This window comes from Schistocerca serialis, chromosome 7, assembly GCF_023864345.2.
Source record: "Schistocerca serialis cubense isolate TAMUIC-IGC-003099 chromosome 7, iqSchSeri2.2, whole genome shotgun sequence".
NCBI lineage: Eukaryota > Metazoa > Arthropoda > Insecta > Orthoptera > Acrididae > Schistocerca > Schistocerca serialis.
In genome coordinates this window covers 603,679,981-603,702,381 of record NC_064644.1, presented here as the reverse complement: position 1 = coordinate 603,702,381, position 22,401 = coordinate 603,679,981, and the positions used below count along the sequence as shown (strand labels likewise).

Sequence of the window (22,401 nt, the reverse complement as noted above, 5' to 3'; positions counted from 1 at the left end):
CTCTCGTGAGCCTTGCGTAATAAACGTAACGGGTTACGACGATGCCTAGCTTCGTATGAATATCAGAGGAATGGTTTTTGAAGCTGAAAGTAACTCTGAAATGAAATAAATGTGTTGTTTTGGAATTTTAGGTGTACATCGATATCGTGTGAGATGTGTAGGAAAGGAGCAGCTGTGCTAACTAAATACAAATAATGGTCGCTAATGCGGTGCGTTTCCAGCTGAAGGGCTCCGATTCACTACTCCATTAGAATAAAGTACCCGAAAAGTGCACTAGGCGGCGCCTCCTTAGCTCAGTGGCAGAGCGCTGGTCTAGTAAACCAGAGGTCGTGAGTTCGATCCTCACAGGAGGCAAACGAATTTTGTAACAGCCCCTTCTACCGTAGGCCTTTCGAAAAAAGCGGTCAAGAATAAAAAAAATTATGAATGGGTGCGGTATTTAAGAAATTCTCTCGCAAATGAAAAGTGCGAAAGGTGCTATTAAAGTAGGCACCAGAAACTGCTGCTTTTGGCAGTCTCTGGAGAATGCCGACGTGAAATACTTAGTTCTTGTGAAGTAATTTCTACCCCTGGTAGAGACCCTCGCGGCTGTCGTCGTCGTCGGCGCCGCCGCCGCTTTGGTAATAGCGGCAACTCGCCATTGTATGACATATGGTGAGGTACCTTCTGCAACCGACTGAGATGGCAGTAAGCGATTGAAGCTGATTTGCAACCTCTTGTTTGATCAGCGTCATAAGGGCTTGAATGTAACTTGCGATGGGACACAGCAAGAAGTAGCGTCGCATTTTTAGTACTGAAATTGGAGATGGAGAATTGCGTCAAAGATGGGAAATTCATTCCGGCAAGCGCACAAATGGCGAAAATGAGGTGTGTGTGGGTAAGCACATTGCGCCAGTGACCGTGTGGCCTAATGGATAAGGCGTCGGACTTGGATCCGAAGATTGCAGGTTCGAATCCTGTCACGGTCGACTTTTTCCAGTTCTGCAAAAGATGCATGCTGTTTTACTGTGTTGTTTGAGTACTACAAAACTAGTTGAAAGTTGCTCCTGCCCGCTTCCTGGCTGCAAACCGGCGTCTACCTGAAGCACAAGCAAGACAAGGGGGTTCTGTAGCGAAATTTTCGGCACTGTGCCGATCAGGAGAGTTTTTGTTGGAACTACTGCGTCTGATTCAGGACCCAAGAGCTACGCCACAGGCGTCTGCGCACAGTCGAGCATGTGTGTTGAATAACGGTGCTGATAGCCACGTATCATTTCAAGTAGATTTGATTCCTTTCGGAGACAATTTTTCATTGAATAGGATTGTAGCTCGTTTGTGGCAGCAGGAAACAAGCTGTAGTGAAAAGGGCCTTCCATAGATGGTCGCAGGTCCCATAAGTATTGTATGGCTCGTAACGCGTTGTGTGGAGCCCGGCTAGCTCAGTCGGTAGAGCATGAGACTCTTAATCTCAGGGTCGTGTGTTCGAGCCCCACGCTGGGCGGCGCAAAATTTTGTGTCTACGCGCATGCAACCTGCGCCCCTCTCGTGAGCCTTGCGTAATAAACGTAACGGGTTACGACGATGCCTAGCTTCGTATGAATATCAGAGGAATGGTTTTTGAAGCTGAAAGTAACTCTGAAATGAAATAAATGTGTTGTTTTGGAATTTTAGGTGTACATCGATATCGTGTGAGATGTGTAGGAAAGGAGCAGCTGTGCTAACTAAATACAAATAATGGTCACTAATGCGGTGCGTTTCCAGCTGAAGGGCTCCGATTCACTACTCCATTAGAATAAAGTACCCGAAAAGTGCACTAGGCGGCGCCTCCTTAGCTCAGTGGCAGAGCGCTGGTCTAGTAAACCAGAGGTCGTGAGTTCGATCCTCACAGGAGGCAAACGAATTTTGTAACAGCCCCTTCTACCGTAGGCCTTTCGAAAAAAGCGGTCAAGAATAAAAAAAATTATGAATGGGTGCGGTATTTAAGAAATTCTCTCGCAAATGAAAAGTGCGAAAGGTGCTATTAAAGTAGGCACCAGAAACTGCTGCTTTTGGCAGTCTCTGGAGAATGCCGACGTGAAATACTTAGTTCTTGTGAAGTAATTTCTACCCCTGGTAGAGACCCTCGCGGCTGTCGTCGTCGTCGGCGCCGCCGCCGCTTTGGTAATAGCGGCAACTCGCCATTGTATGACATATGGTGAGGTACCTTCTGCAACCGACTGAGATGGCAGTAAGCGATTGAAGCTGATTTGCAACCTCTTGTTTGATCAGCGTCATAAGGGCTTGAATGTAACTTGCGATGGGACACAGCAAGAAGTAGCGTCGCATTTTTAGTACTGAAATTGAAGATGGAGAATTGCGTCAAAGATGGGAAATTCATTCCGGCAAGCGCACAAATGGCGAAAATGAGGTGTGTGTGGGTAAGCACATTGCGCCAGTGACCGTGTGGCCTAATGGATAAGGCGTCGGACTTGGATCCGAAGATTGCAGGTTCGAATCCTGTCACGGTCGACTTTTTCCAGTTCTGCAAAAGATGCATGCTGTTTTACTGTGTTGTTTGAGTACTACAAAACTAGTTGAAAGTTGCTCCTGCCCGCTTCCTGGCTGCAAACCGGCGTCTACCTGAAGCACAAGCAAGACAAGGGGGTTCTGTAGCGAAATTTTCGGCACTGTGCCGATCAGGAGAGTTTTTGTTGGAACTACTGCGTCTGATTCAGGACCCAAGAGCTACGCCACAGGCGTCTGCGCACAGTCGAGCATGTGTGTTGAATAACGGTGCTGATAGCCACGTATCATTTCAAGTAGATTTGATTCCTTTCGGAGACAATTTTTCATTGAATAGGATTGTAGCTCGTTTGTGGCAGCAGGAAACAAGCTGTAGTGAAAAGGGCCTTCCATAGATGGTCGCAGGTCCCATAAGTATTGTATGGCTCGTAACGCGTTGTGTGGAGCCCGGCTAGCTCAGTCGGTAGAGCATGAGACTCTTAATCTCAGGGTCGTGGGTTCGAGCCCCACGCTGGGCGGCGCAAAATTTTGTGTCTACGCGCATGCAACCTGCGCCCCTCTCGTGAGCCTTGCGTAATAAACGTAACGGGTTACGACGATGCCTAGCTTCGTATGAATATCAGAGGAATGGTTTTTGAAGCTGAAAGTAACTCTGAAATGAAATAAATGTGTTGTTTTGGAATTTTAGGTGTACATCGATATCGTGTGAGATGTGTAGGAAAGGAGCAGCTGTGCTAACTAAATACAAATAATGGTCGCTAATGCGGTGCGTTTCCAGCTGAAGGGCTCCGATTCACTACTCCATTAGAATAAAGTACCCGAAAAGTGCACTAGGCGGCGCCTCCTTAGCTCAGTGGCAGAGCGCTGGTCTAGTAAACCAGAGGTCGTGAGTTCGATCCTCACAGGAGGCAAACGAATTTTGTAACAGCCCCTTCTACCGTAGGCCTTTCGAAAAAAGCGGTCAAGAATAAAAAAAATTATGAATGGGTGCGGTATTTAAGAAATTCTCTCGCAAATGAAAAGTGCGAAAGGTGCTATTAAAGTAGGCACCAGAAACTGCTGCTTTTGGCAGTCTCTGGAGAATGCCGACGTGAAATACTTAGTTCTTGTGAAGTAATTTCTACCCCTGGTAGAGACCCTCGCGGCTGTCGTCGTCGTCGTCGGCGCCGCCGCCGCTTTGGTAATAGCGGCAACTCGCCATTGTATGACATATGGTGAGGTACCTTCTGCAACCGACTGAGATGGCAGTAAGCGATTGAAGCTGATTTGCAACCTCTTGTTTGATCAGCGTCATAAGGGCTTGAATGTAACTTGCGATGGGACACAGCAAGAAGTAGCGTCGCATTTTTAGTACTGAAATTGGAGATGGAGAATTGCGTCAAAGATGGGAAATTCATTCCGGCAAGCGCACAAATGGCGAAAATGAGGTGTGTGTGGGTAAGCACATTGCGCCAGTGACCGTGTGGCCTAATGGATAAGGCGTCGGACTTGGATCCGAAGATTGCAGGTTCGAATCCTGTCACGGTCGACTTTTTCCAGTTCTGCAAAAGATGCATGCTGTTTTACTGTGTTGTTTGAGTACTACAAAACTAGTTGAAAGTTGCTCCTGCCCGCTTCCTGGCTGCAAACCGGCGTCTACCTGAAGCACAAGCAAGACAAGGGGGTTCTGTAGCGAAATTTTCGGCACTGTGCCGATCAGGAGAGTTTTTGTTGGAACTACTGCGTCTGATTCAGGACCCAAGAGCTACGCCACAGGCGTCTGCGCACAGTCGAGCATGTGTGTTGAATAACGGTGCTGATAGCCACGTATCATTTCAAGTAGATTTGATTCCTTTCGGAGACAATTTTTCATTGAATAGGATTGTAGCTCGTTTGTGGCAGCAGGAAACAAGCTGTAGTGAAAAGGGCCTTCCATAGATGGTCGCAGGTCCCATAAGTATTGTATGGCTCGTAACGCGTTGTGTGGAGCCCGGCTAGCTCAGTCGGTAGAGCATGAGACTCTTAATCTCAGGGTCGTGGGTTCGAGCCCCACGCTGGGCGGCGCAAAATTTTGTGTCTACGCGCATGCAACCTGCGCCCCTCTCGTGAGCCTTGCGTAATAAACGTAACAGGTTACGACGATGCCTAGCTTCGTATGAATATCAGAGGAATGGTTTTTGAAGCTGAAAGTAACTCTGAAATGAAATAAATGTGTTGTTTTGGAATTTTAGGTGTACATCGATATCGTGTGAGATGTGTAGGAAAGGAGCAGCTGTGCTAACTAAATACAAATAATGGTCGCTAATGCGGTGCGTTTCCAGCTGAAGGGCTCCGATTCACTACTCCATTAGAATAAAGTATCCGAAAGGTGCACTAGGCGGCGCCTCCTTAGCTCAGTGGCAGAGCGCTGGTCTAGTAAACCAGAGGTCGTGAGTTCGATCCTCACAGGAGGCAAACGAATTTTGTAACAGCCCCTTCTATCGTAGGCCTTTCGAAAAAAGCGGTCAAGAATAAAAAAAATTATGAATGGGTGCGGTATTTAAGAAATTCTCTCGCAAATGAAAAGTGCGAAAGGTGCTATTAAAGTAGGCACCAGAAACTGCTGCTTTTGGCAGTCTCTGGAGAATGCCGACGTGAAATACTTAGTTCTTGTGAAGTAATTTCTACCCCTGGTAGAGACCCTCGCGGCTGTCGTCGTCGTCGTCGGCGCCGCCGCCGCTTTGGTAATAGCGGCAATTCGCCATTGTATGACATATGGTGAGGTACCTTCTGCAACCGACTGAGATGGCAGTAAGCGATTGAAGCTGATTTGCAACCTCTTGTTTGATCAGCGTCATAAGGGCTTGAATGTAACTTGCGATGGGACACAGCAAGAAGTAGCGTCGCATTTTTAGTACTGAAATTGGAGATGGAGAATTGCGTCAAAGATGGGAAATTCATTCCGGCAAGCGCACAAATGGCGAAAATGAGGTGTGTGTGGGTAAGCACATTGCGCCAGTGACCGTGTGGCCTAATGGATAAGGCGTCGGACTTGGATCCGAAGATTGCAGGTTCGAATCCTGTCACGGTCGACTTTTTCCAGTTCTGCAAAAGATGCATGCTGTTTTACTGTGTTGTTTGAGTACTACAAAACTAGTTGAAAGTTGCTCCTGCCCGCTTCCTGGCTGCAAACCGGCGTCTACCTGAAGCACAAGCAAGACAAGGGGGTTCTGTAGCGAAATTTTCGGCACTGTGCCGATCAGGAGAGTTTTTGTTGGAACTACTGCGTCTGATTCAGGACCCAAGAGCTACGCCACAGGCGTCTGCGCACAGTCGAGCATGTGTGTTGAATAACGGTGCTGATAGCCACGTATCATTTCAAGTAGATTTGATTCCTTTCGGAGACAATTTTTCATTGAATAGGATTGTAGCTCGTTTGTGGCAGCAGGAAACAAGCTGTAGTGAAAAGGGCCTTCCATAGATGGTCGCAGGTCCCATAAGTATTGTATGGCTCGTAACGCGTTGTGTGGAGCCCGGCTAGCTCAGTCGGTAGAGCATGAGACTCTTAATCTCAGGGTCGTGGGTTCGAGCCCCACGCTGGGCGGCGCAAAATTTTGTGTCTACGCGCATGCAACCTGCGCCCCTCTCGTGAGCCTTGCGTAATAAACGTAACGGGTTACGACGATGCCTAGCTTCGTATGAATATCAGAGGAATGGTTTTTGAAGCTGAAAGTAACTCTGAAATGAAATAAATGTGTTGTTTTGGAATTTTAGGTGTACATCGATATCGTGTGAGATGTGTAGGAAAGGAGCAGCTGTGCTAACTAAATACAAATAATGGTCGCTAATGCGGTGCGTTTCCAGCTGAAGGGCTCCGATTCACTACTCCATTAGAATAAAGTACCCGAAAAGTGCACTAGGCGGCGCCTCCTTAGCTCAGTGGCAGAGCGCTGGTCTAGTAAACCAGAGGTCGTGAGTTCGATCCTCACAGGAGGCAAACGAATTTTGTAACAGCCCCTTCTACCGTAGGCCTTTCGAAAAAAGCGGTCAAGAATAAAAAAAATTATGAATGGGTGCGGTATTTAAGAAATTCTCTCGCAAATGAAAAGTGCGAAAGGTGCTATTAAAGTAGGCACCAGAAACTGCTGCTTTTGGCAGTCTCTGGAGAATGCCGACGTGAAATACTTAGTTCTTGTGAAGTAATTTCTACCCCTGGTAGAGACCCTCGCGGCTGTCGTCGTCGTCGTCGGCGCCGCCGCCGCTTTGGTAATAGCGGCAACTCGCCATTGTATGACATATGGTGAGGTACCTTCTGCAACCGACTGAGATGGCAGTAAGCGATTGAAGCTGATTTGCAACCTCTTGTTTGATCAGCGTCATAAGGGCTTGAATGTAACTTGCGATGGGACACAGCAAGAAGTAGCGTCGCATTTTTAGTACTGAAATTGGAGATGGAGAATTGCGTCAAAGATGGGAAATTCATTCCGGCAAGCGCACAAATGGCGAAAATGAGGTGTGTGTGGGTAAGCACATTGCGCCAGTGACCGTGTGGCCTAATGGATAAGGCGTCGGACTTGGATCCGAAGATTGCAGGTTCGAATCCTGTCACGGTCGACTTTTTCCAGTTCTGCAAAAGATGCATGCTGTTTTACTGTGTTGTTTGAGTACTACAAAACTAGTTGAAAGTTGCTCCTGCCCGCTTCCTGGCTGCAAACCGGCGTCTACCTGAAGCACAAGCAAGACAAGGGGGTTCTGTAGCGAAATTTTCGGCACTGTGCCGATCAGGAGAGTTTTTGTTGGAACTACTGCGTCTGATTCAGGACCCAAGAGCTACGCCACAGGCGTCTGCGCACAGTCGAGCATGTGTGTTGAATAACGGTGCTGATAGCCACGTATCATTTCAAGTAGATTTGATTCCTTTCGGAGACAATTTTTCATTGAATAGGATTGTAGCTCGTTTGTGGCAGCAGGAAACAAGCTGTAGTGAAAAGGGCCTTCCATAGATGGTCGCAGGTCCCATAAGTATTGTATGGCTCGTAACGCGTTGTGTGGAGCCCGGCTAGCTCAGTCGGTAGAGCATGAGACTCTTAATCTCAGGGTCGTGGGTTCGAGCCCCACGCTGGGCGGCGCAAAATTTTGTGTCTACGCGCATGCAACCTGCGCCCCTCTCGTGAGCCTTGCGTAATAAACGTAACGGGTTACGACGATGCCTAGCTTCGTATGAATATCAGAGGAATGGTTTTTGAAGCTGAAAGTAACTCTGAAATGAAATAAATGTGTTGTTTTGGAATTTTAGGTGTACATCGATATCGTGTGAGATGTGTAGGAAAGGAGCAGCTGTGCTAACTAAATACAAATAATGGTCGCTAATGCGGTGCGTTTCCAGCTGAAGGGCTCCGATTCACTACTCCATTAGAATAAAGTACCCGAAAAGTGCACTAGGCGGCGCCTCCTTAGCTCAGTGGCAGAGCGCTGGTCTAGTAAACCAGAGGTCGTGAGTTCGATCCTCACAGGAGGCAAACGAATTTTGTAACAGCCCCTTCTACCGTAGGCCTTTCGAAAAAAGCGGTCAAGAATAAAAAAAATTATGAATGGGTGCGGTATTTAAGAAATTCTCTCGCAAATGAAAAGTGCGAAAGGTGCTATTAAAGTAGGCACCAGAAACTGCTGCTTTTGGCAGTCTCTGGAGAATGCCGACGTGAAATACTTAGTTCTTGTGAAGTAATTTCTACCCCTGGTAGAGACCCTCGCGGCTGTCGTCGTCGTCGTCGGCGCCGCCGCCGCTTTGGTAATAGCGGCAACTCGCCATTGTATGACATATGGTGAGGTACCTTCTGCAACCGACTGAGATGGCAGTAAGCGATTGAAGCTGATTTGCAACCTCTTGTTTGATCAGCGTCATAAGGGCTTGAATGTAACTTGCGATGGGACACAGCAAGAAGTAGCGTCGCATTTTTAGTACTGAAATTGGAGATGGAGAATTGCGTCAAAGATGGGAAATTCATTCCGGCAAGCGCACAAATGGCGAAAATGAGGTGTGTGTGGGTAAGCACATTGCGCCAGTGACCGTGTGGCCTAATGGATAAGGCGTCGGACTTGGATCCGAAGATTGCAGGTTCGAATCCTGTCACGGTCGACTTTTTCCAGTTCTGCAAAAGATGCATGCTGTTTTACTGTGTTGTTTGAGTACTACAAAACTAGTTGAAAGTTGCTCCTGCCCGCTTCCTGGCTGCAAACCGGCGTCTACCTGAAGCACAAGCAAGACAAGGGGGTTCTGTAGCGAAATTTTCGGCACTGTGCCGATCAGGAGAGTTTTTGTTGGAACTACTGCGTCTGATTCAGGACCCAAGAGCTACGCCACAGGCGTCTGCGCACAGTCGAGCATGTGTGTTGAATAACGGTGCTGATAGCCACGTATCATTTCAAGTAGATTTGATTCCTTTCGGAGACAATTTTTCATTGAATAGGATTGTAGCTCGTTTGTGGCAGCAGGAAACAAGCTGTAGTGAAAAGGGCCTTCCATAGATGGTCGCAGGTCCCATAAGTATTGTATGGCTCGTAACGCGTTGTGTGGAGCCCGGCTAGCTCAGTCGGTAGAGCATGAGACTCTTAATCTCAGGGTCGTGGGTTCGAGCCCCACGCTGGGCGGCGCAAAATTTTGTGTCTACGCGCATGCAACCTGCGCCCCTCTCGTGAGCCTTGCGTAATAAACGTAACGGGTTACGACGATGCCTAGCTTCGTATGAATATCAGAGGAATGGTTTTTGAAGCTGAAAGTAACTCTGAAATGAAATAAATGTGTTGTTTTGGAATTTTAGGTGTACATCGATATCGTGTGAGATGTGTAGGAAAGGAGCAGCTGTGCTAACTAAATACAAATAATGGTCGCTAATGCGGTGCGTTTCCAGCTGAAGGGCTCCGATTCACTACTCCATTAGAATAAAGTACCCGAAAAGTGCACTAGGCGGCGCCTCCTTAGCTCAGTGGCAGAGCGCTGGTCTAGTAAACCAGAGGTCGTGAGTTCGATCCTCACAGGAGGCAAACGAATTTTGTAACAGCCCCTTCTACCGTAGGCCTTTCGAAAAAAGCGGTCAAGAATAAAAAAAATTATGAATGGGTGCGGTATTTAAGAAATTCTCTCGCAAATGAAAAGTGCGAAAGGTGCTATTAAAGTAGGCACCAGAAACTGCTGCTTTTGGCAGTCTCTGGAGAATGCTGACGTGAAATACTTAGTTCTTGTGAAGTAATTTCTACCCCTGGTAGAGACCCTCGCGGCTGTCGTCGTCGTCGTCGGCGCCGCCGCCGCTTTGGTAATAGCGGCAACTCGCCATTGTATGACATATGGTGAGGTACCTTCTGCAACCGACTGAGATGGCAGTAAGCGATTGAAGCTGATTTGCAACCTCTTGTTTGATCAGCGTCATAAGGGCTTGAATGTAACTTGCGATGGGACACAGCAAGAAGTAGCGTCGCATTTTTAGTACTGAAATTGGAGATGGAGAATTGCGTCAAAGATGGGAAATTCATTCCGGCAAGCGCACAAATGGCGAAAATGAGGTGTGTGTGGGTAAGCACATTGCGCCAGTGACCGTGTGGCCTAATGGATAAGGCGTCGGACTTGGATCCGAAGATTGCAGGTTCGAATCCTGTCACGGTCGACTTTTTCCAGTTCTGCAAAAGATGCATGCTGTTTTACTGTGTTGTTTGAGTACTACAAAACTAGTTGAAAGTTGCTCCTGCCCGCTTCCTGGCTGCAAACCGGCGTCTACCTGAAGCACAAGCAAGACAAGGGGGTTCTGTAGCGAAATTTTCGGCACTGTGCCGATCAGGAGAGTTTTTGTTGGAACTACTGCGTCTGATTCAGGACCCAAGAGCTACGCCACAGGCGTCTGCGCACAGTCGAGCATGTGTGTTGAATAACGGTGCTGATAGCCACGTATCATTTCAAGTAGATTTGATTCCTTTCGGAGACAATTTTTCATTGAATAGGATTGTTGCTCGTTTGTGGCAGCAGGAAACAAGCTGTAGTGAAAAGGGCCTTCCATAGATGGTCGCAGGTCCCATAAGTATTGTATGGCTCGTAACGCGTTGTGTGGAGCCCGGCTAGCTCAGTCGGTAGAGCATGAGACTCTTAATCTCAGGGTCGTGGGTTCGAGCCCCACGCTGGGCGGCGCAAAATTTTGTGTCTACGCGCATGCAACCTGCGCCCCTCTCGTGAGCCTTGCGTAATAAACGTAACGGGTTACGACGATGCCTAGCTTCGTATGAATATCATGGTTTTTGAAGCTGAAAGTAACTCTGAAATGAAATAAATGTGTTGTTTTGGAATTTTAGGTGTACATCGATATCGTGTGAGATGTGTAGGAAAGGAGCAGCTGTGCTAACTAAATACAAATAATGGTCGCTAATGCGGTGCGTTTCCAGCTGAAGGGCTCCGATTCACTACTCCATTAGAATAAAGTATCCGAAAGGTGCACTAGGCGGCGCCTCCTTAGCTCAGTGGCAGAGCGCTGGTCTAGTAAACCAGAGGTCGTGAGTTCGATCCTCACAGGAGGCAAACGAATTTTGTAACAGCCCCTTCTATCGTAGGCCTTTCGAAAAAAGCGGTCAAGAATAAAAAAAATTATGAATGGGTGCGGTATTTAAGAAATTCTCTCGCAAATGAAAAGTGCGAAAGGTGCTATTAAAGTAGGCACCAGAAACTGCTGCTTTTGGCAGTCTCTGGAGAATGCTGACGTGAAATACTTAGTTCTTGTGAAGTAATTTCTACCCCTGGTAGAGACCCTCGCGGCTGTCGTCGTCGTCGTCGGCGCCGCCGCCGCTTTGGTAATAGCGGCAACTCGCCATTGTATGACATATGGTGAGGTACCTTCTGCAACCGACTGAGATGGCAGTAAGCGATTGAAGCTGATTTGCAACCTCTTGTTTGATCAGCGTCATAAGGGCTTGAATGTAACTTGCGATGGGACACAGCAAGAAGTAGCGTCGCATTTTTAGTACTGAAATTGGAGATGGAGAATTGCGTCAAAGATGGGAAATTCATTCCGGCAAGCGCACAAATGGCGAAAATGAGGTGTGTGTGGGTAAGCACATTGCGCCAGTGACCGTGTGGCCTAATGGATAAGGCGTCGGACTTGGATCCGAAGATTGCAGGTTCGAATCCTGTCACGGTCGACTTTTTCCAGTTCTGCAAAAGATGCATGCTGTTTTACTGTGTTGTTTGAGTACTACAAAACTAGTTGAAAGTTGCTCCTGCCCGCTTCCTGGCTGCAAACCGGCGTCTACCTGAAGCACAAGCAAGACAAGGGGGTTCTGTAGCGAAATTTTCGGCACTGTGCCGATCAGGAGAGTTTTTGTTGGAACTACTGCGTCTGATTCAGGACCCAAGAGCTACGCCACAGGCGTCTGCGCACAGTCGAGCATGTGTGTTGAATAACGGTGCTGATAGCCACGTATCATTTCAAGTAGATTTGATTCCTTTCGGAGACAATTTTTCATTGAATAGGATTGTAGCTCGTTTGTGGCAGCAGGAAACAAGCTGTAGTGAAAAGGGCCTTCCATAGATGGTCGCAGGTCCCATAAGTATTGTATGGCTCGTAAGGCGTTGTGTGGAGCCCGGCTAGCTCAGTCGGTAGAGCATGAGACTCTTAATCTCAGGGTCGTGGGTTCGAGCCCCACGCTGGGCGGCGCAAAATTTTGTGTCTACGCGCATGCAACCTGCGCCCCTCTCGTGAGCCTTGCGTAATAAACGTAACGGGTTACGACGATGCCTAGCTTCGTATGAATATCAGAGGAATGGTTTTTGAAGCTGAAAGTAACTCTGAAATGAAATAAATGTGTTGTTTTGGAATTTTAGGTGTACATCGATATCGTGTGAGATGTGTAGGAAAGGAGCAGCTGTGCTAACTAAATACAAATAATGGTCGCTAATGCGGTGCGTTTCCAGCTGAAGGGCTCCGATTCACTACTCCATTAGAATAAAGTATCCGAAAGGTGCACTAGGCGGCGCCTCCTTAGCTCAGTGGCAGAGCGCTGGTCTAGTAAACCAGAGGTCGTGAGTTCGATCCTCACAGGAGGCAAACGAATTTTGTAACAGCCCCTTCTATCGTAGGCCTTTCGAAAAAAGCGGTCAAGAATAAAAAAAATTATGAATGGGTGCGGTATTTAAGAAATTCTCTCGCAAATGAAAAGTGCGAAAGGTGCTATTAAAGTAGGCACCAGAAACTGCTGCTTTTGGCAGTCTCTGGAGAATGCCGACGTGAAATACTTAGTTCTTGTGAAGTAATTTCTACCCCTGGTAGAGACCCTCGCGGCTGTCGTCGTCGTCGTCGGCGCCGCCGCCGCTTTGGTAATAGCGGCAACTCGCCATTGTATGACATATGGTGAGGTACCTTCTGCAACCGACTGAGATGGCAGTAAGCGATTGAAGCTGATTTGCAACCTCTTGTTTGATCAGCGTCATAAGGGCTTGAATGTAACTTGCGATGGGACACAGCAAGAAGTAGCGTCGCATTTTTAGTACTGAAATTGGAGATGGAGAATTGCGTCAAAGATGGGAAATTCATTCCGGCAAGCGCACAAATGGCGAAAATGAGGTGTGTGTGGGTAAGCACATTGCGCCAGTGACCGTGTGGCCTAATGGATAAGGCGTCGGACTTGGATCCGAAGATTGCAGGTTCGAATCCTGTCACGGTCGACTTTTTCCAGTTCTGCAAAAGATGCATGCTGTTTTACTGTGTTGTTTGAGTACTACAAAACTAGTTGAAAGTTGCTCCTGCCCGCTTCCTGGCTGCAAACCGGCGTCTACCTGAAGCACAAGCAAGACAAGGGGGTTCTGTAGCGAAATTTTCGGCACTGTGCCGATCAGGAGAGTTTTTGTTGGAACTACTGCGTCTGATTCAGGACCCAAGAGCTACGCCACAGGCGTCTGCGCACAGTCGAGCATGTGTGTTGAATAACGGTGCTGATAGCCACGTATCATTTCAAGTAGATTTGATTCCTTTCGGAGACAATTTTTCATTGAATAGGATTGTAGCTCGTTTGTGGCAGCAGGAAACAAGCTGTAGTGAAAAGGGCCTTCCATAGATGGTCGCAGGTCCCATAAGTATTGTATGGCTCGTAACGCGTTGTGTGGAGCCCGGCTAGCTCAGTCGGTAGAGCATGAGACTCTTAATCTCAGGGTCGTGGGTTCGAGCCCCACGCTGGGCGGCGCAAAATTTTGTGTCTACGCGCATGCAACCTGCGCCCCTCTCGTGAGCCTTGCGTAATAAACGTAACGGGTTACGACGATGCCTAGCTTCGTATGAATATCAGAGGAATGGTTTTTGAAGCTGAAAGTAACTCTGAAATGAAATAAATGTGTTGTTTTGGAATTTTAGGTGTACATCGATATCGTGTGAGATGTGTAGGAAAGGAGCAGCTGTGCTAACTAAATACAAATAATGGTCGCTAATGCGGTGCGTTTCCAGCTGAAGGGCTCCGATTCACTACTCCATTAGAATAAAGTACCCGAAAAGTGCACTAGGCGGCGCCTCCTTAGCTCAGTGGCAGAGCGCTGGTCTAGTAAACCAGAGGTCGTGAGTTCGATCCTCACAGGAGGCAAACGAATTTTGTAACAGCCCCTTCTACCGTAGGCCTTTCGAAAAAAGCGGTCAAGAATAAAAAAAATTATGAATGGGTGCGGTATTTAAGAAATTCTCTCGCAAATGAAAAGTGCGAAAGGTGCTATTAAAGTAGGCACCAGAAACTGCTGCTTTTGGCAGTCTCTGGAGAATGCCGACGTGAAATACTTAGTTCTTGTGAAGTAATTTCTACCCCTGGTAGAGACCCTCGCGGCTGTCGTCGTCGTCGTCGGCGCCGCCGCCGCTTTGGTAATAGCGGCAACTCGCCATTGTATGACATATGGTGAGGTACCTTCTGCAACCGACTGAGATGGCAGTAAGCGATTGAAGCTGATTTGCAACCTCTTGTTTGATCAGCGTCATAAGGGCTTGAATGTAACTTGCGATGGGACACAGCAAGAAGTAGCGTCGCATTTTTAGTACTGAAATTGGAGATGGAGAATTGCGTCAAAGATGGGAAATTCATTCCGGCAAGCGCACAAATGGCGAAAATGAGGTGTGTGTGGGTAAGCACATTGCGCCAGTGACCGTGTGGCCTAATGGATAAGGCGTCGGACTTGGATCCGAAGATTGCAGGTTCGAATCCTGTCACGGTCGACTTTTTCCAGTTCTGCAAAAGATGCATGCTGTTTTACTGTGTTGTTTGAGTACTACAAAACTAGTTGAAAGTTGCTCCTGCCCGCTTCCTGGCTGCAAACCGGCGTCTACCTGAAGCACAAGCAAGACAAGGGGGTTCTGTAGCGAAATTTTCGGCACTGTGCCGATCAGGAGAGTTTTTGTTGGAACTACTGCGTCTGATTCAGGACCCAAGAGCTACGCCACAGGCGTCTGCGCACAGTCGAGCATGTGTGTTGAATAACGGTGCTGATAGCCACGTATCATTTCAAGTAGATTTGATTCCTTTCGGAGACAATTTTTCATTGAATAGGATTGTAGCTCGTTTGTGGCAGCAGGAAACAAGCTGTAGTGAAAAGGGCCTTCCATAGATGGTCGCAGGTCCCATAAGTATTGTATGGCTCGTAACGCGTTGTGTGGAGCCCGGCTAGCTCAGTCGGTAGAGCATGAGACTCTTAATCTCAGGGTCGTGGGTTCGAGCCCCACGCTGGGCGGCGCAAAATTTTGTGTCTACGCGCATGCAACCTGCGCCCCTCTCGTGAGCCTTGCGTAATAAACGTAACGGGTTACGACGATGCCTAGCTTCGTATGAATATCAGAGGAATGGTTTTTGAAGCTGAAAGTAACTCTGAAATGAAATAAATGTGTTGTTTTGGAATTTTAGGTGTACATCGATATCGTGTGAGATGTGTAGGAAAGGAGCAGCTGTGCTAACTAAATACAAATAATGGTCGCTAATGCGGTGCGTTTCCAGCTGAAGGGCTCCGATTCACTACTCCATTAGAATAAAGTACCCGAAAAGTGCACTAGGCGGCGCCTCCTTAGCTCAGTGGCAGAGCGCTGGTCTAGTAAACCAGAGGTCGTGAGTTCGATCCTCACAGGAGGCAAACGAATTTTGTAACAGCCCCTTCTACCGTAGGCCTTTCGAAAAAAGCGGTCAAGAATAAAAAAAATTATGAATGGGTGCGGTATTTAAGAAATTCTCTCGCAAATGAAAAGTGCGAAAGGTGCTATTAAAGTAGGCACCAAAAACTGCTGCTTTTGGCAGTCTCTGGAGAATGCTGACGTGAAATACTTAGTTCTTGTGAAGTAATTTCTACCCCTGGTAGAGACCCTCGCGGCTGTCGTCGTCGTCGTCGGCGCCGCCGCCGCTTTGGTAATAGCGGCAACTCGCCATTGTATGACATATGGTGAGGTACCTTCTGCAACCGACTGAGATGGCAGTAAGCGATTGAAGCTGATTTGCAACCTCTTGTTTGATCAGCGTCATAAGGGCTTGAATGTAACTTGCGATGGGACACAGCAAGAAGTAGCGTCGCATTTTTAGTACTGAAATTGGAGATGGAGAATTGCGTCAAAGATGGGAAATTCATTCCGGCAAGCGCACAAATGGCGAAAATGAGGTGTGTGTGGGTAAGCACATTGCGCCAGTGACCGTGTGGCCTAATGGATAAGGCGTCGGACTTGGATCCGAAGATTGCAGGTTCGAATCCTGTCACGGTCGACTTTTTCCAGTTCTGCAAAAGATGCATGCTGTTTTACTGTGTTGTTTGAGTACTACAAAACTAGTTGAAAGTTGCTCCTGCCCGCTTCCTGGCTGCAAACCGGCGTCTACCTGAAGCACAAGCAAGACAAGGGGGTTCTGTAGCGAAATTTTCGGCACTGTGCCGATCAGGAGAGTTTTTGTTGGAACTACTGCGTCTGATTCAGGACCCAAGAGCTACGCCACAGGCGTCTGCGCACAGTCGAGCATGTGTGTTGAATAACGGTGATGATAGCCACGTATCATTTCAAGTAGATTTGATTCCTTTCGGAGACAATTTTTCATTGAATAGGATTGTAGCTCGTTTGTGGCAGCAGGAAACAAGCTGTAGTGAAAAGGGCCTTCCATAGATGGTCGCAGGTCCCATAAGTATTGTATGGCTCGTAACGCGTTGTGTGGAGCCCGGCTAGCTCAGTCGGTAGAGCATGAGACTCTTAATCTCAGGGTCGTGGGTTCGAGCCCCACGCTGGGCGGCGCAAAATTTTGTGTCTACGCGCATGCAACCTGCGCCCCTCTCGTGAGCCTTGCGTAATAAACGTAACGGGTTACGACGATGCCTAGCTTCGTATGAATATCAGAGGAATGGTTTTTGAAGCTGAAAGTAACTCTGAAATGAAATAAATGTGTTGTTTTGGAATTTTAGGTGTACATCGATATCGTGTGAGATGTGTAGGAAAGGAGCAGCTGTGCTAACTAAATACAAATAATGGTCGCTAATGCGGTGCGTTTCCAGCTGAAGGGCTCCGATTCACTACTCCATTAGAATAAAGTATCCGAAAGGTGCACTAGGCGGCGCCTCCTTAGCTCAGTGGCAGAGCGCTGGTCTAGTAAACCAGAGGTCGTGAGTTCGATCCTCACAGGAGGCAAACGAATTTTGTAACAGCCCCTTCTATCGTAGGCCTTTCGAAAAAAGCGGTCAAGAATAAAAAAAATTATGAATGGGTGCGGTATTTAAGAAATTCTCTCGCAAATGAAAAGTGCGAAAGGTGCTATTAAAGTAGGCACCAGAAACTGCTGCTTTTGGCAGTCTCTGGAGAATGCTGACGTGAAATACTTAGTTCTTGTGAAGTAATTTCTACCCCTGGTAGAGACCCTCGCGGCTGTCGTCGTCGTCGTCGGCGCCGCCGCCGCTTTGGTAATAGCGGCAACTCGCCATTGTATGACATATGGTGAGGTACCTTCTGCAACCGACTGAGATGGCAGTAAGCGATTGAAGCTGATTTGCAACCTCTTGTTTGATCAGCGTCATAAGGGCTTGAATGTAACTTGCGATGGGACACAGCAAGAAGTAGCGTCGCATTTTTAGTACTGAAATTGGAGATGGAGAATTGCGTCAAAGATGGGAAATTCATTCCGGCAAGCGCACAAATGGCGAAAATGAGGTGTGTGTGGGTAAGCACATTGCGCCAGTGACCGTGTGGCCTAATGGATAAGGCGTCGGACTTGGATCCGAAGATTGCAGGTTCGAATCCTGTCACGGTCGACTTTTTCCAGTTCTGCAAAAGATGCATGCTGTTTTACTGTGTTGTTTGAGTACTACAAAACTAGTTGAAAGTTGCTCCTGCCCGCTTCCTGGCTGCAAACCGGCGTCTACCTGAAGCACAAGCAAGACAAGGGGGTTCTGTAGCGAAATTTTCGGCACTGTGCCGATCAGGAGAGTTTTTGTTGGAACTACTGCGTCTGATTCAGGACCCAAGAGCTACGCCACAGGCGTCTGCGCACAGTCGAGCATGTGTGTTGAATAACGGTGCTGATAGCCACGTATCATTTCAAGTAGATTTGATTCCTTTCGGAGACAATTTTTCATTGAATAGGATTGTAGCTCGTTTGTGGCAGCAGGAAACAAGCTGTAGTGAAAAGGGCCTTCCATAGATGGTCGCAGGTCCCATAAGTATTGTATGGCTCGTAACGCGTTGTGTGGAGCCCGGCTAGCTCAGTCGGTAGAGCATGAGACTCTTAATCTCAGGGTCGTGGGTTCGAGCCCCACGCTGGGCGGCGCAAAATTTTGTGTCTACGCGCATGCAACCTGCGCCCCTCTCGTGAGCCTTGCGTAATAAACGTAACGGGTTACGACGATGCCTAGCTTCGTATGAATATCAGAGGAATGGTTTTTGAAGCTGAAAGTAACTCTGAAATGAAATAAATGTGTTGTTTTGGAATTTTAGGTGTACATCGATATCGTGTGAGATGTGTAGGAAAGGAGCAGCTGTGCTAACGAAATACAAATAATGGTCGCTAATGCGGTGCGTTTCCAGCTGAAGGGCTCCGATTCACTACTCCATTAGAATAAAGTATCCGAAAGGTGCACTAGGCGGCGCCTCCTTAGCTCAGTGGCAGAGCGCTGTTCTAGTAAACCAGAGGTCGTGAGTTCGATCCTCACAGGAGGCAAACGAATTTTGTAACAGCCCCTTCTATCGTAGGCCTTTCGAAAAAAGCGGTCAAGAATAAAAAAAATTATGAATGGGTGCGGTATTTAAGAAATTCTCTCGCAAATGAAAAGTGCGAAAGGTGCTATTAAAGTAGGCACCAGAAACTGCTGCTTTTGGCAGTCTCTGGAGAATGCCGACGTGAAATACTTAGTTCTTGTGAAGTAATTTCTACCCCTGGTAGAGACCCTCGCGGCTGTCGTCGTCGTCGGCGCCGCCGCCGCTTTGGTAATAGCGGCAACTCGCCATTGTATGACATATGGTGAGGTACCTTCTGCAACCGACTGAGATGGCAGTAAGCGATTGAAGCTGATTTGCAACCTCTTGTTTGATCAGCGTCATAAGGGCTTGAATGTAACTTGCGATGGGACACAGCAAGAAGTAGCGTCGCATTTTTAGTACTGAAATTGGAGATGGAGAATTGCGTCAAAGATGGGAAATTCATTCCGGCAAGCGCACAAATGGCGAAAATGAGGTGTGTGTGGGTAAGCACATTGCGCCAGTGACCGTGTGGCCTAATGGATAAGGCGTCGGACTTGGATCCGAAGATTGCAGGTTCGAATCCTGTCACGGTCGACTTTTTCCAGTTCTGCAAAAGATGCATTCTGTTTTACTGTGTTGTTTGAGTACTACAAAACTAGTTGAAAGTTGCTCCTGCCCGCTTCCTGGCTGCAAACCGGCGTCTACCTGAAGCACAAGCAAGACAAGGGGGTTCTGTAGCGAAATTTTCGGCACTGTGCCGATCAGGAGAGTTTTTGTTGGAACTACTGCGTCTGATTCAGGACCCAAGAGCTACGCCACAGGCGTCTGCGCACAGTCGAGCATGTGTGTTGAATAACGGTGCTGATAGCCACGTATCATTTCAAGTAGATTTGATTCCTTTCGGAGACAATTTTTCATTGAATAGGATTGTAGCTCGTTTGTGGCAGCAGGAAACAAGCTGTAGTGAAAAGGGCCTTCCATAGATGGTCGCAGGTCCCATAAGTATTGTATGGCTCGTAACGCGTTGTGTGGAGCCCGGCTAGCTCAGTCGGTAGAGCATGAGACTCTTAATCTCAGGGTCGTGGGTTCGAGCCCCACGCTGGGCGGCGCAAAATTTTGTGTCTACGCGCATGCAACCTGCGCCCCTCTCGTGAGCCTTGCGTAATAAACGTAACGGGTTACGACGATGCCTAGCTTCGTATGAATATCAGAGGAATGGTTTTTGAAGCTGAAAGTAACTCTGAAATGAAATAAATGTGTTGTTTTGGAATTTTAGGTGTACATCGATATCGTGTGAGATGTGTAGGAAAGGAGCAGCTGTGCTAACTAAATACAAATAATGGTCGCTAATGCGGTGCGTTTCCAGCTGAAGGGCTCCGATTCACTACTCCATTAGAATAAAGTATCCGAAAGGTGCACTAGGCGGCGCCTCCTTAGCTAAGTGGCAGAGCGCTGGTCTAGTAAACCAGAGGTCGTGAGTTCGATCCTCACAGGAGGCAAACGAATTTTGTAACAGCCCCTTCTACCGTAGGCCTTTCGAAAAAAGCGGTCAAGAATAAAAAAAATTATGAATGGGTGCGGTATTTAAGAAATTCTCTCGCAAATGAAAAGTGCGAAAGGTGCTATTAAAGTAGGCACCAGAAACTGCTGCTTTTGGCAGTCTCTGGAGAATGCCGACGTGAAATACTTAGTTCTTGTGAAGTAATTTCTACCCCTGGTAGAGACCCTCGCGGCTGTCGTCGTCGTCGGCGCCGCCGCCGCTTTGGTAATAGCGGCAACTCGCCATTGTATGACATATGGTGAGGTACCTTCTGCAACCGACTGAGATGGCAGTAAGCGATTGAAGCTGATTTGCAACCTCTTGTTTGATCAGCGTCATAAGGGCTTGAATGTAACTTGCGATGGGACACAGCAAGAAGTAGCGTCGCATTTTTAGTACTGAAATTGGAGATGGAGAATTGCGTCAAAGATGGGAAATTCATTCCGGCAAGCGCACAAATGGCGAAAATGAGGTGTGTGTGGGTAAGCACATTGCGCCAGTGACCGTGTGGCCTAATGGATAAGGCGTCGGACTTGGATCCGAAGATTGCAGGTTCGAATCCTGTCACGGTCGACTTTTTCCAGTTCTGCAAAAGATGCATGCTGTTTTACTGTGTTGTTTGAGTACTACAAAACTAGTTGAAAGTTGCTCCTGCCCGCTTCCTGGCTGCAAACCGGCGTCTACCTGAAGCACAAGCAAGACAAGGGGGTTCTGTAGCGAAATTTTCGGCACTGTGCCGATCAGGAGAGTTTTTGTTGGAACTACTGCGTCTGATTCAGGACCCAAGAGCTACGCCACAGGCGTCTGCGCACAGTCGAGCATGTGTGTTGAATAACGGTGCTGATAGCCACGTATCATTTCAAGTAGATTTGATTCCTTTCGGAGACAATTTTTCATTGAATAGGATTGTAGCTCGTTTGTGGCAGCAGGAAACAAGCTGTAGTGAAAAGGGCCTTCCATAGATGGTCGCAGGTCCCATAAGTATTGTATGGCTCGTAACGCGTTGTGTGGAGCCCGGCTAGCTCAGTCGGTAGAGCATGAGACTCTTAATCTCAGGGTCGTGGGTTCGAGCCCCACGCTGGGCGGCGCAAAATTTTGTGTCTACGCGCATGCAACCTGCGCCCCTCTCGTGAGCCTTGCGTAATAAACGTAACGGGTTACGACGATGCCTAGCTTCGTATGAATATCAGAGGAATGGTTTTTGAAGCTGAAAGTAACTCTGAAATGAAATAAATGTGTTGTTTTGGAATTTTAGGTGTACATCGATATCGTGTGAGATGTGTAGGAAAGGAGCAGCTGTGCTAACTAAATACAAATAATGGTCGCTAATGCGGTGCGTTTCCAGCTGAAGGGCTCCGATTCACTACTCCATTAGAATAAAGTATCCGAAAGCTGCACTAGGCGGCGCCTCCTTAGCTCAGTGGCAGAGCGCTGGTCTAGTAAACCAGAGGTCGTGAGTTCGATCCTCACAGGAGGCAAACGAATTTTGTAACAGCCCCTTCTATCGTAGGCCTTTCGAAAAAAGCGGTCAAGAATAAAAAAAATTATGAATGGGTGCGGTATTTAAGAAATTCTCTCGCAAATGAAAAGTGCGAAAGGTGCTATTAAAGTAGGCACCAGAAACTGCTGCTTTTGGCAGTCTCTGGAGAATGCCGACGTGAAATACTTAGTTCTTGTGAAGTAATTTCTACCCCTGGTAGAGACCCTCGCGGCTGTCGTCGTCGTCGTCGGCGCCGCCGCCGCTTTGGTAATAGCGGCAACTCGCCATTGTATGACATATGGTGAGGTACCTTCTGCAACCGACTGAGATGGCAGTAAGCGATTGAAGCTGATTTGCAACCTCTTGTTTGATCAGCGTCATAAGGGCTTGAATGTAACTTGCGATGGGACACAGCAAGAAGTAGCGTCGCATTTTTAGTACTGAAATTGGAGATGGAGAATTGCGTCAAAGATGGGAAATTCATTCCGGCAAGCGCACAAATGGCGAAAATGAGGTGTGTGTGGGTAAGCACATTGCGCCAGTGACCGTGTGGCCTAATGGATAAGGCGTCGGACTTGGATCCGAAGATTGCAGGTTCGAATCCTGTCACGGTCGACTTTTTCCAGTTCTGCAAAATATGCATGCTGTTTTACTGTGTTGTTTGAGTACTACAAAACTAGTTGAAAGTTGCTCCTGCCCGCTTCCTGGCTGCAAACCGGCGTCTACCTGAAGCACAAGCAAGACAAGGGGGTTCT

At 47.7% G+C, this 22,401-nt stretch overlaps 29 non-coding genes across 29 annotated transcripts; all 29 read left to right on the top strand.

Moving 5' to 3' along the window:
- Window positions 1–282: 282 nt before the first annotated feature.
- Trnat-agu (transfer RNA threonine (anticodon AGU)) lies at window positions 283–354 on the top strand. The gene has a single exon. It is a non-coding gene; the product is annotated as a tRNA-Thr (tRNA).
- Window positions 355–1,407: 1,053 nt separating this feature from the next.
- Window positions 1,408–1,480, top strand: Trnak-cuu (transfer RNA lysine (anticodon CUU)). Its single transcript has one exon. It is a non-coding gene; the product is annotated as a tRNA-Lys (tRNA).
- A 321-nt stretch (window positions 1,481–1,801) lies between these two features.
- On the top strand, window positions 1,802–1,873 carry Trnat-agu (transfer RNA threonine (anticodon AGU)). The gene has a single exon. It is a non-coding gene; the product is annotated as a tRNA-Thr (tRNA).
- Window positions 1,874–2,926: 1,053 nt separating this feature from the next.
- On the top strand, window positions 2,927–2,999 carry Trnak-cuu (transfer RNA lysine (anticodon CUU)). The gene has a single exon. It is a non-coding gene; the product is annotated as a tRNA-Lys (tRNA).
- Window positions 3,000–3,320: 321 nt separating this feature from the next.
- Trnat-agu (transfer RNA threonine (anticodon AGU)) lies at window positions 3,321–3,392 on the top strand. Its single transcript has one exon. It is a non-coding gene; the product is annotated as a tRNA-Thr (tRNA).
- A 1,056-nt stretch (window positions 3,393–4,448) lies between these two features.
- Trnak-cuu (transfer RNA lysine (anticodon CUU)) lies at window positions 4,449–4,521 on the top strand. Its single transcript has one exon. It is a non-coding gene; the product is annotated as a tRNA-Lys (tRNA).
- A 321-nt stretch (window positions 4,522–4,842) lies between these two features.
- Window positions 4,843–4,914, top strand: Trnat-agu (transfer RNA threonine (anticodon AGU)). Its single transcript has one exon. It is a non-coding gene; the product is annotated as a tRNA-Thr (tRNA).
- A 1,056-nt stretch (window positions 4,915–5,970) lies between these two features.
- On the top strand, window positions 5,971–6,043 carry Trnak-cuu (transfer RNA lysine (anticodon CUU)). Its single transcript has one exon. It is a non-coding gene; the product is annotated as a tRNA-Lys (tRNA).
- Window positions 6,044–6,364: 321 nt separating this feature from the next.
- On the top strand, window positions 6,365–6,436 carry Trnat-agu (transfer RNA threonine (anticodon AGU)). Its single transcript has one exon. It is a non-coding gene; the product is annotated as a tRNA-Thr (tRNA).
- Window positions 6,437–7,492: 1,056 nt separating this feature from the next.
- Window positions 7,493–7,565, top strand: Trnak-cuu (transfer RNA lysine (anticodon CUU)). Its single transcript has one exon. It is a non-coding gene; the product is annotated as a tRNA-Lys (tRNA).
- Window positions 7,566–7,886: 321 nt separating this feature from the next.
- Trnat-agu (transfer RNA threonine (anticodon AGU)) lies at window positions 7,887–7,958 on the top strand. Its single transcript has one exon. It is a non-coding gene; the product is annotated as a tRNA-Thr (tRNA).
- A 1,056-nt stretch (window positions 7,959–9,014) lies between these two features.
- On the top strand, window positions 9,015–9,087 carry Trnak-cuu (transfer RNA lysine (anticodon CUU)). Its single transcript has one exon. It is a non-coding gene; the product is annotated as a tRNA-Lys (tRNA).
- A 321-nt stretch (window positions 9,088–9,408) lies between these two features.
- On the top strand, window positions 9,409–9,480 carry Trnat-agu (transfer RNA threonine (anticodon AGU)). Its single transcript has one exon. It is a non-coding gene; the product is annotated as a tRNA-Thr (tRNA).
- A 1,056-nt stretch (window positions 9,481–10,536) lies between these two features.
- On the top strand, window positions 10,537–10,609 carry Trnak-cuu (transfer RNA lysine (anticodon CUU)). Its single transcript has one exon. It is a non-coding gene; the product is annotated as a tRNA-Lys (tRNA).
- Window positions 10,610–10,924: 315 nt separating this feature from the next.
- Window positions 10,925–10,996, top strand: Trnat-agu (transfer RNA threonine (anticodon AGU)). Its single transcript has one exon. It is a non-coding gene; the product is annotated as a tRNA-Thr (tRNA).
- A 1,056-nt stretch (window positions 10,997–12,052) lies between these two features.
- Window positions 12,053–12,125, top strand: Trnak-cuu (transfer RNA lysine (anticodon CUU)). The gene has a single exon. It is a non-coding gene; the product is annotated as a tRNA-Lys (tRNA).
- A 321-nt stretch (window positions 12,126–12,446) lies between these two features.
- On the top strand, window positions 12,447–12,518 carry Trnat-agu (transfer RNA threonine (anticodon AGU)). The gene has a single exon. It is a non-coding gene; the product is annotated as a tRNA-Thr (tRNA).
- A 1,056-nt stretch (window positions 12,519–13,574) lies between these two features.
- On the top strand, window positions 13,575–13,647 carry Trnak-cuu (transfer RNA lysine (anticodon CUU)). The gene has a single exon. It is a non-coding gene; the product is annotated as a tRNA-Lys (tRNA).
- Window positions 13,648–13,968: 321 nt separating this feature from the next.
- Window positions 13,969–14,040, top strand: Trnat-agu (transfer RNA threonine (anticodon AGU)). The gene has a single exon. It is a non-coding gene; the product is annotated as a tRNA-Thr (tRNA).
- A 1,056-nt stretch (window positions 14,041–15,096) lies between these two features.
- Window positions 15,097–15,169, top strand: Trnak-cuu (transfer RNA lysine (anticodon CUU)). The gene has a single exon. It is a non-coding gene; the product is annotated as a tRNA-Lys (tRNA).
- Window positions 15,170–15,490: 321 nt separating this feature from the next.
- Trnat-agu (transfer RNA threonine (anticodon AGU)) lies at window positions 15,491–15,562 on the top strand. Its single transcript has one exon. It is a non-coding gene; the product is annotated as a tRNA-Thr (tRNA).
- A 1,056-nt stretch (window positions 15,563–16,618) lies between these two features.
- Trnak-cuu (transfer RNA lysine (anticodon CUU)) lies at window positions 16,619–16,691 on the top strand. The gene has a single exon. It is a non-coding gene; the product is annotated as a tRNA-Lys (tRNA).
- A 321-nt stretch (window positions 16,692–17,012) lies between these two features.
- Window positions 17,013–17,084, top strand: Trnat-agu (transfer RNA threonine (anticodon AGU)). Its single transcript has one exon. It is a non-coding gene; the product is annotated as a tRNA-Thr (tRNA).
- A 1,056-nt stretch (window positions 17,085–18,140) lies between these two features.
- Window positions 18,141–18,213, top strand: Trnak-cuu (transfer RNA lysine (anticodon CUU)). Its single transcript has one exon. It is a non-coding gene; the product is annotated as a tRNA-Lys (tRNA).
- A 321-nt stretch (window positions 18,214–18,534) lies between these two features.
- Window positions 18,535–18,606, top strand: Trnat-agu (transfer RNA threonine (anticodon AGU)). The gene has a single exon. It is a non-coding gene; the product is annotated as a tRNA-Thr (tRNA).
- A 1,053-nt stretch (window positions 18,607–19,659) lies between these two features.
- Trnak-cuu (transfer RNA lysine (anticodon CUU)) lies at window positions 19,660–19,732 on the top strand. The gene has a single exon. It is a non-coding gene; the product is annotated as a tRNA-Lys (tRNA).
- A 321-nt stretch (window positions 19,733–20,053) lies between these two features.
- Trnat-agu (transfer RNA threonine (anticodon AGU)) lies at window positions 20,054–20,125 on the top strand. The gene has a single exon. It is a non-coding gene; the product is annotated as a tRNA-Thr (tRNA).
- A 1,053-nt stretch (window positions 20,126–21,178) lies between these two features.
- Trnak-cuu (transfer RNA lysine (anticodon CUU)) lies at window positions 21,179–21,251 on the top strand. Its single transcript has one exon. It is a non-coding gene; the product is annotated as a tRNA-Lys (tRNA).
- Window positions 21,252–21,572: 321 nt separating this feature from the next.
- Window positions 21,573–21,644, top strand: Trnat-agu (transfer RNA threonine (anticodon AGU)). Its single transcript has one exon. It is a non-coding gene; the product is annotated as a tRNA-Thr (tRNA).
- Window positions 21,645–22,401: the final 757 nt, after the last annotated feature.